The sequence below is a fragment of the Meles meles genome, chromosome 12 (genome assembly GCF_922984935.1).
Source record: "Meles meles chromosome 12, mMelMel3.1 paternal haplotype, whole genome shotgun sequence".
NCBI classification, from domain to species: Eukaryota; Metazoa; Chordata; class Mammalia; order Carnivora; family Mustelidae; genus Meles; species Meles meles.
In genome coordinates this window covers 58816634-58827256 of record NC_060077.1, presented here as the reverse complement: position 1 = coordinate 58827256, position 10623 = coordinate 58816634, and the positions used below count along the sequence as shown (strand labels likewise).

Genomic DNA, 10623 nt, shown 5'->3' with positions numbered 1-10623 from the left:
ACTATGTTTAAAGAATTTGAAGAAAATATTATTAAAGTAACTTGACAAGTAGGAATATCAATAAAAATAAAATAATTTTAAAGGACCAAATGGAAATCTTAGGGTTGAAAAATACAATAGCAAAATGAAAATTTTATAATATGAGATCAACAGTAGATTTGAGATATTAGAAGAAGGAATCAGTGAATTTGAAGATGGGTCCATAGAAATTCTCCAATCTGAAGAATAAAGAGAAAAAAAAGAATAAAGAAAATTGAAAAAAAAAAAAAAGAGAGATCAAATTCTGAGAGACCTGTGGAACAACATCAAGCGTGCCAACTGTGTAACAGGATCCCAAGAATGAGAGGAGAGAGAAAAAGGGCAGGAAAAAAATTTAAAGAAATAATGGTTGAAAACCTCTCAAATTTTATGAAAGCTTTAATCTACATATCCAAGAAACCTAATGAACACCAATTAGGAAAAACAAAGCGATCTTCAATTTGTCATATCCAACTCTTGAAAGCAAAAAACAAAGAATAAATCTTGAAAGTAGCAAGAGAAAAACTAATCATATGTAGGGGATCAAAAATACACAGGATGACTAAATCTTATCAGAAAAAATGGAGGCCAGAAAGCAGTGGAATGGCATATTTAAAGTGCTGAGAGAAATAATTGTCAGCCAAGAGTTCTATATCCAGCAAAACTATCTTTCAAAAGTGAAAGTGAAATAAAGATAGTCTTAGATAAACAAAGACTGAGATAAAGTAAGACTAAGATACATGTCTTATAAAAAATACTAAAGCAAGCCCTCCAGGATTAAAGAAAATTACTTCACTTGGTAACTTGAATCCACAAAAAGAGATAAAGAAATTAATGCCAGAAATGGTAAAAATAAAACAAAACACACACACACACAAAAAGTAAGTATTATAAAAGACTTAGTGAATATACATCTTTTACTATTTTTTAGATAGTGTAAAATTATATAGAGCAAGTATTTTTGGGGGTTTACAACATATATAGATGTGTTATATATGACATTAACAGCACAAAAGTGAAGGTGGTAGGGACAAAAGGAAGTTATATTGGAACAAGGCTGCTATAATTTACTGGATTAAGTTAGTATTAACCTGAGGTAGGTTTTAATATGTTAAAAATGCTTACTGTAATTCCTAGAGAAAATACTAAGACTACAACTCAAAAAAAATATTTTAAAAATCAACCAAGGAGGGACTTGGGTGGCTCAGTTGGTTAAGCATCTGCTTTTGGCTCAGATCATGATCCCAGGGTCCTGGGATCGAGCCCCACATCAGGCTCCCTGTTCAGCAGGGAACCTGCTTCTCTCTCTCCTTCTGCATGCTTATGCTCGCTCTCTCTGTGTCAAATAGTAGACAAAAAAATCTTTAAAAAAATTAAATTAAAAAAATTTTAAAAATCAACAAAGGAATTAAAGTTCTTTTGTTTAACACAAAAAAGGAAGTAAAGGAGAAACAGAGAAACAAAAAAGACATAAGGCATATAGAAAATAGTAAAATGACACATAAATCCAATCATATTAGTAACTACATTAAATGTGAATAAAACAAATATCCCAGTCAAAACACAGAAACTATCAGAGTAGATAAGAAATCAAATCCAACTATATGTTGTCTATAAGACACACACTTCCAATTCAAAGACACAAACATGTTGAAAACAAAAAGATGTCTGCTCTCACCACTCCTATTCAGCACAATACTGGAGGTTCTAGCCTGTACAATGAAGCAAGAAAGATTAGCCAGATATAACACATGTAAACTAGAAAAGAAAAAGAAAAACTGGTTTTATTCACAGCATAATCCAGTATGTAGAAAATCTCAAGATAAAGATCAATATACAAAATAGTAATTTTTCCAATATACTCACAATGAATAATCCAAAAACAAAATTAAGAAAATCTTGTTCACAACAGCATCCAAAGGAATAAAGTACTTAGAGGAGTATATTTAACTTAAAAACTTCAAGACCTGTATGCTAAAAAGTACCAAACATTACAAGAGAAATGAAAGATCTATATAAATTGAGATATATTCCATCTTCAAAATGGATTGAAAGAAACGATATTATTAAGATGTCAGTTTTCCCCAAACTGACCAACAGACTCTCCCTCAAAATCCTGGTAGAATTGCTTGTAGGAATTGATAAGCCAATCCTAATATGTATATGAAAATGCAGAAGACCTGTAGTAGCCAACACAATTTTTTAAAAGAACAACAAAGTTGGAGGACTCACGCTACCTGATTTCAAAACTTAACTACAAAACCACAGTAACTGAGAAATTGTGGTATTGGCACAAAGATGGACATGTAGATCAATGGAACAGAATTAAGAGTTCAGAAATAAATCTTTATAGTCAATTGATTTTCATCAAAGGTGCCACAGTAGTTTAGGTGAGGAAAAAATGGTCTTCCATGAATGTTACTGGAACAGTTGAATATCCATATGCAGAAACATGAACTAGGAATCTCACCTCACAAAACATATAACATTTAACCCAAAATGAATTATAGGCTTAAAAGTAAAAGTGACTTCTAGAAAACATTACAGAATATCTTTATGACCTTGGGTTAGGTAAAGAATCCTTAAATATTGCACAAAAAAGTACTGTATGATACCAAAGAAGTAATACACTGGACTTCATCAAAATGAAAGACTTTTAATCTTAAAAAGATACAATAAAGAAAACAAAAAGACAAACCACAATCTATAAGAAAATATTTTCAAATCCATGTCTGATAAAAGGTTTATATCTCAAATATATGAAGAACTCTTACAATCCAATAAGTCAAACAACAAAATTTTAAAATGGGCAAAATATTTTAATAGCTATTTCACCAAGGAAAATATCCAAATTATTAAAAAGCACATGAAAACATGTGTCTATACAAAGACGTACATGTGAACATTTACAACAGCTGGGCACTTGGGGTTGACTCTGCCCCTGTTGTTGCTTCCAGGGCTTCCTGGAAAGAGGAGAGTATTGGGCTGCCCTGCTGTGCTTGAATGGATCTGCAGTACACAAACCAAATCAATCATGAGTTGTAGTAATGATAAGAACAACACTATTATGTAATCTATTTATCCCTGGCAACCACGCCATTCTGCTCCACGATAGGCTCTGCCAGTCTCAAGGCACAGTGATGACCATCATGTCATCTAAGCCTCACTCACCCAGTGGGTAAAATTCTCCCTAAGACCTTCCCTGGCCAGGGGCGCCTGGGTGGCTCAGTGGGTTAAAGCCTCTGCCTTCAGCTCAGGTCATGATCCCAGAGTCCTGGGATCAAGCCCCACATCGGGCTCTCTGCTCAGCAGGGAGCCTGCTTCCTCCTCTCTCTCTGCCACTTGTGATCTCTGTCTGTCAAATAAATAAATAAAATCTTAAAAAAAAAAAAAAAAAGACCTTCCCTGGCCACCTAGTAAGCTCCTCACTATCCCCGGCTCACCTAGCACCTCCTCACAGCCTCGCAGTATTCCAGGTGGCAATGGCCTAATCCACCCAGTCTGTTATTCACAATAGGGTGCATCTTGGCTTGTTAAGACAGCACTCCTACTCTCCTTATCATTGTCTCTTTGAAGCAGAAAGATGTCATATCGCCCTGGTATGTCCTATAAAGAGAACAAAGGAGAGAGAAATGAGAGCATTTACTATGATTGAGTTCCATTTGCTGGGATTTTAAGAAATCAGTGCAAAACCACAGTAGCCAAGGAGGAGGGAGAAATGTGGTTTACTGAGATTTACTGAAAAGAAGGAATTTCTCTCATGGGACAACTTGCTTGGAAATAGAAGGAGATGAAGTTTAGACATGTGATTCTCATTACCAGCTACATCCTTTCAGACAGAAGGCAGATATAATTGGATCCATTTCTATTTTAATATAATTCTTTGGCTTTAAAGAAATCACCAATGGAAATTTGCAAGCCACCACAAATGCCGCCATTTCAAATTCCCTGGATTTTAATGTGGCCTGGATTTCCTTCGGCCAGGCTGACGCTACCCACCAGAACTGATGTTTGTTGTTACGGACCTAAAATTTTCCCCAAACAAAGATGAACTTCTCTTTCTCTTCTTTCCTCTCTCCCTCCCTCATTCTATTTTTCTTTTTGAAGAGAGAGAGGTTCTAAATTTTGCCAACCCTTTTCCCTACAAAAAACAGGAGAGAGAAAGAAGTCTTCTGTGATGAATGACAGAAGAATGCAGACACATAGGGCTTCCTTTTGTTCCCCCCACCCCAACCCGAGCTGGCCAGAGGAGTTCTCCAACCTGTCTAGATCTAGTTTCAGGAGTAGTCACAAGTCCTGAGACTTGCTTAAAAATTTGGAGGATTCTTATAAAGTCAAACTGTATAACCAGCACTGTGAAAACCCAGAGTTAAACCTCCTATTAGCTCTTTCAAAGCTACTCACTTTCTTTCCATCAGTCTCTGTCTCAAAGACATTCTTGGCAGAGTTGGAAGGGAACCCTGGCACGATCAAGCCTGAGGATAAGTGCTGACGGCAGTGCTGAGGAGCCATGCAGCCACCAAGAGGATCCCTACTCCTGGGCCCCTGCTCCCAAGTCCCCGAGAAAAGAGCTGGTCAACTATCTGAGGCCCGATGTCCATCCTCTGACATTGGACCCAAAAGTGGTTGGTGTCTCACTGCACATGGTCTGCATGGGACAAAGGCAAGACCAGTTTTTCTTTTGAAGCTAAGCAAATAAATATAAGAAGCACGATCCATGTTGTAGCCATAGCCTTGTTTTAAGCTACAATTCAGAAGGAAGAGTTACGAGTGTGCTCCAGAGTTTTGCTTGCTCCAGTTTGCCCTGCACTCAAATGTTTTACTCAAATTCAGTATAATTCAACAAGTCTTAATAAATTATGTTAATGTGAAAGAGCAGTATTTCTTTGTTTATTTGCCTGGTTGATTCCTTTATGCACATTTGCAAATAAAATAATTGGGACTACTTCAAAGTAAAAGGCTTATGTACAGCAAAGGAAACCAGCAAACAAAAAGGCAACCTACTGAATGGAAGAAGGTATTTGCAAATGTTATATCGAATGAGAGGTTAATATCTGAAATATATAAAGAACTAATACAACTCAACACTAAAAAAATAAAATAAACAATATGATTAAAAAATGGGAAGGGGACCTGAATAGGCATTTTTCCAAAAAAAAAAAAAGACATATAAATGGCCAAAGGACACAAGAAAAGAAGTTCAACACAACTCATCATCAAGGAGATGCAAATCAAAACCTCAAAGAGATACCACCTTCAATTGCTGTAATGGCTAAAATAAAAAATACAAGAAACAAGTATTGGCAAGGATGTCGAATAAGGGGAACCCACCTACACTGTTGGTGGAAATGCAAAAACTAGTGTAGCCACTATGGAAAACAGTATGGAGGGTCCTCAAAAAATTAAAGATACAATTACCATACAATTCAGTAATTCCACTCCTGGGTATTTATCCAAAGAAAATGAAAACACTAATTTGAAAAGACATACGCATTCCTGTGTTTATTGTAACATTATTTACAATAGCAAAGATATGGAAGCAGTCCAAGTATTTTTTAATAGATGAATGGATAATGAAGATGTGATACACACACACACACACACGATTATTACCCAGCCATAAAAAAAGAAGAAATCTTACTATCTGCAACAACATGGATGGACTTAGAGGGTATTATGCTAAGTGAAGTAAGTCAAAGATAAATACTGTATTATTTCACTTATATGTGGAATCTAAAAAACAAAACAAAGGAACAACAAACAGTGGAAACAGACTCATAAATATAGAGAACTGATGGTTGCCAGGGGGTAGAGGATAGGCAAAATGAGTGAAAGGGAATGGGAGATACCGGCTTCCAGTTATGGAGTGAATAAGTCACAGGGAGAAAAGGTATAGAGAACATAATCAATAGAATTGTAATAGTTCTGTATGATGATAGACGGTACTTACACTGGTGGTAGATATAGCATAACACAGACTTGTCAAATCACTGTATTGTACATCTGAAGCTAATGTAACACTGTATATCAGCTGTAAAAATAAAGACTAAAATGAGGTATCATTGTACATCAATTATGATAGCTAGTTTCAAAAAGACAAGAAATAACAAGTGTTAACAATAATGTGGAAAGCACCCTTGTGCACTGCTGATGGAAATGTAAATTGGTACAGCAACTATGGAAAACAGTATGAAGGGTCCTTAAAAAATAGAAAACAGAAATATAATCAAGCAATTCCACTTACATATATTTTTTAAAAGATTTATTTATTTGAGTAATCTCTACATCCAACGTGAGGCTCGAACTCAAGACCCCGAGATCAAGAGTCACATACTCTACCAAATGAGCCAGCCAGGCATTCTCACTTATGGATACTTACCCAAAGGAAACAAAAACACCAATTCAAAGAGATATATGCTCTCCTATGCTCGTTGCAGCATTATTTACAATGGCCAAGATACAGAAGCAACCTATATGCTAAGTGAAATAAATCAGATAGAGAAAGACAATTAACATGATTTTCTTATATGTGAAATCTAAAAATACAAAACACACAGAAACAGAAACAGATTCATAAACAAAGAACAAACTGGCAGGGGTGGGGAGTGGGTAAAATAGGTGAAGGGGATTAAGAGGTACAAACTTCCAGTCATAAAGTATGTACGTCATGGGAATAAGAAATACAGCATAGGGAATAACTTTGTATGGTGACAGATGGTAACTACACTGACCATGGTAAGCATTTTGTAATGTATATAACTGTCAAATCCCTATGTTGTATACCTGAAACTAAAATAATATTGTATGTCAGCTACACTTCAATTTAAAAAAAAACATAGAAATTAGGGGTTAGTCCAGAAAAATTTAACATCCAAAGACAAATTTCAGAGAGAACAGAGAAAACAGAAGGAAGAACACTGTCAAAGAAAGAATCCAAGGGGTGCCTGTGTGGTTCAGTGGGTTAAGTGTCTGACTCTTGATATCAGCTCAGGTCTTTATCTCAGGGTCATGGGTTCAAGCCCTGCACTGGGGTTCATGCTGAGGAGCCTACTTTATGGAACCTACTTTAAATAAAAAAGAAAAGAAAGAAAGAAAGAACTGAAGAATGCACATAATATTTATGGAAATTACTTAAAATCTCAAATTAAGAAAATAAAGGAAAGGACATTTTCTTCCACTCAAGATGGATTAATAAGAGTATAAAAATAGGATTTTACACTCCTGACTCAAATAAACAAACAAACCAAGACACAATATATGAAACAACACGTTTAAAGATATTGGACACTGGGCAATAATAAACATTATTAACCTGAGAGACAAGAACAAAATAACATGAGCTCTTTTGTCCAGCTTACTGCCTTAAGAGTTTTCATGCTGCAGTGTAGGGAGAGGGAATCCAGGCAGAGACTAGCAGTCTCCCTGAGTTGAGGAGTCACAGCTGAGAGTCATAGGAAGGTCAAGGTGGCTAAAGTGCTTAGGACAGAGAGAGAACCCTAGAGATGTGAGAGGGTCACCCTTGAGTATTTAGCAGAAAAGTATTTACCAGCACAGGAGGAGAGGAACTGCCTAAGACTAAGGGAATAAAACTATCTGGCAGGATTGGAGAACAGTGGCTGGCACTGCCACCGAGCTGGGAACAGTGCCTATTCTCACCAGCCAGACTGGAAAAACTCATAATTCACAGAGTATTGAGCAGAATACTCAGAAAAGCCTTGCCTCAGTAATGGGAAGTAATTAGCCCCAGACTAAGCACTACCCTGGACTCACTAGAATCATAAAAATAAGACTTGAAAGGATCAGATTTTTTCTAAGAAATTTAACTATATCCCGGAGCAAACCTTAAGAATACTAAGAGTACAACAGTAGAACAACAACAAAAATACCTAGAACTCAACAAGGTAAAATTCAACATCTGGTATTAAAACAAAGGTCACCAGGCAATGAAGCATGAAAATACAATTCACAATAAAAAAAATAATCATGAAACCAAACCACCAACAGCTGTCACAGATGTTAGAATAAGCAAAGCTATTAAAACAATTATTATAATTGTCCTCTCTATGTTCAAATTTTTAAATAGAAATGTAAGATATATATTTTTAAAAAGTACCTAAATCAAACTTCTAGAAATGAAAACTATGATGTCTGAAATGAAAATGCACTGGATGGTATTAATGGCAGAGAAGAAGTAGAAGGAGAAGGAGGAGAGGGAGGGTTGGGGGAGGGGGAGGAGGAAGAAGGAAGAAGGGAAATTTTGTGAACTGCAGGATAACTTCAATCAGCCTAACATACATAAAAATGTAGTCTTCATAGGAGAGAAGAGAACGAGAGGTCAAAAATATTTGATTTCATGGCTGAAATTTTCCTTAGTTTTTTTGCAAATCCATAACTCCAAAAATCCAAGGAATTCAATGAATCGCAAGCCTACAAAACATGAAGAAAACTACAAAAAACTAAAAAAACGAAAAAAAATAATTTTACAGTGATGAGAAACTCTTAAAGGCAGCTGGAGAAGGAGGTCAGGGGAGTTATGTAGAGACAGACAAAGGTAAGAATAAGAATTCTCACTGGAAACAGCATAAGCAAGAAGATAGGGAGCAATATCCTTAAAGTACTGAAAGAAGAAACTACTTTAAATTCTATACCCAGTGAAAATATCTCCTAAAAAATGTAGGCAAAATAAAGATATTTTCAGACATACAAAAGCTGAAAGAATTCATCTTCATCAGAACTGCACTACAAAAAAAAATGTCAGAAGCTATCCTTCCAGCGAAAGGGAAATGATGTCAGAATAAATCTGAATCTACACAAAGAAATGAAAGGCACCAGAAATGGTAACTAACTACATGGGTAAAATATATATTTTGTCTATTTAAGTTCCTTTAAAAATAATTGATGGCTTAACAAAAGTAATAACATTGCATCGTAGGGTTTATAACAAATGAATAAAGTGGATGATAAAGTCTAGGAGGGGAGAAATGTAAGTAAAGTATTATAAGTTTCTAATACTATAAGTGAAGTGATACATCACTTGAAGGTAGATCGTAGTAAGTTAAAGATGCATAATATAAACCCTAAAGTAACTACCAGATATTAGAGAAGATAAGATTTATGAAGTTAAAGATACTTGTTTGTGGCCTAACAGTGGAAAATGTTCCATGTGTACTTGAAAAGAATGTGTATTCTGGAAAATGTTCCATGTGTACTTGAAAAGAATGTGTATTCTGCTGTTTTTGGATGGAAGGTTCTGAATATATCTGTTAGATCCATCTGGTCCAATGTGTTACTCAAAGCCACTGGTCTCTTGTTTATTTTCTGTTTGGATGATCTATCCCTTAATGTAAGTGGGGTGTTATAGTCCTCTATTATTACTGTATTATTACCGATTTCTTCCTTTGTTAATGTCTGCTCTATGTATTTGGGTATTCCCATGTTGGGAGCATAAATATTTACAATTGTTATATCTTCTTGTTGAATTTTTCCCTTAATGGTTATGGAATGTCCTTCTTTGTCTCTTGTTACAGTCTGTTTCAAAGGCTATTTTGCCCAATATAAGTATTGCTACCCTGGCTTTCTTTTTATTTCCATTTGCATGATAAATGCTTTCCCATTCCTTCACTTTCAACCCACATGTGTCTTTAGGTCTGAAATGAGTCTCTTGTAGATAGCACATAGATGTGTCTTGCTTTTTATCCATTCTGCCACCTTATGTCTTTTGATTGGAGCGTTTAGTCTGTTTATATTCAAAGTAATTATTGATAGGACCATACCTATTGCCATTTTGTTATTTAATAACATTTTATGATTGTTTCGTAGTTCTTTTCTGTTCCTTCTCTTGCTTTCTTCTCTCTTGGTTTGCTGGCTTTCTTTAGTGATTACTTGGATTCCTTTATCTTTTTTTTTTTTTTTTTTGGATTCCTTTATCTTTATTCTTTACATACCTGACTAGTTTTTTTTTAATATTTGAAAGTTATCAAAATAAATTATACTTTTATTTATCTTTATTTTTGAAGTATGAAATGCTTCATGAATCTGCATGTCATCCTTGAGCAGGGGTCATGCTAACCTCTGTGTCATTAGTAGATGTACTGCCAAAGTGAGCACTATTTTTTATATTTTTAAGTTTTAATTTAAATTCCAGTTAATTAAACTCCAGTTTTAACTGGAGTTTTAATTTAAATTCCAGTTAAAACTGGAGTTTAGTTAACTGGAATTTAAATTAATCCCCTTCATCTATTTAACCCATTCTCCACCCCCACCTTTCTCTGGTAATCACTCTATGACTGGCTTTTGATTTGTGGTTGCCATTAGTTTGTAGAGAACATCTTATGCACATAGCAGTCTATATTAAGTTGATGGTTGCTCACATTTTAACACAATCTTCATTCCTCTCCCCTACATGCTTTGGGTATTTGGTGTCATACTTAACATCCTTTTGTGAATCCCCTGACTGAATTTTAAAGAAATACTTAATCTTACTTCTTTTCTGCTTTTTACTTTTCTTACCCCTACTTATGGTCTTTCCTTTCCACTCAGCATCCCCTTTAATGTTTCCTGTAGGGATGTTTTTAGCAGTCATGATTTCCTTTAACTTTTGTTTGG

General features: G+C 35.2%; 1 pseudogene; it reads right to left on the bottom strand.

Moving 5' to 3' along the window:
• Window positions 1-10029: 10029 nt before the first annotated feature.
• Window positions 10030-10125, bottom strand: LOC123954783 (annotated as a pseudogene).
• Window positions 10126-10623: the final 498 nt, after the last annotated feature.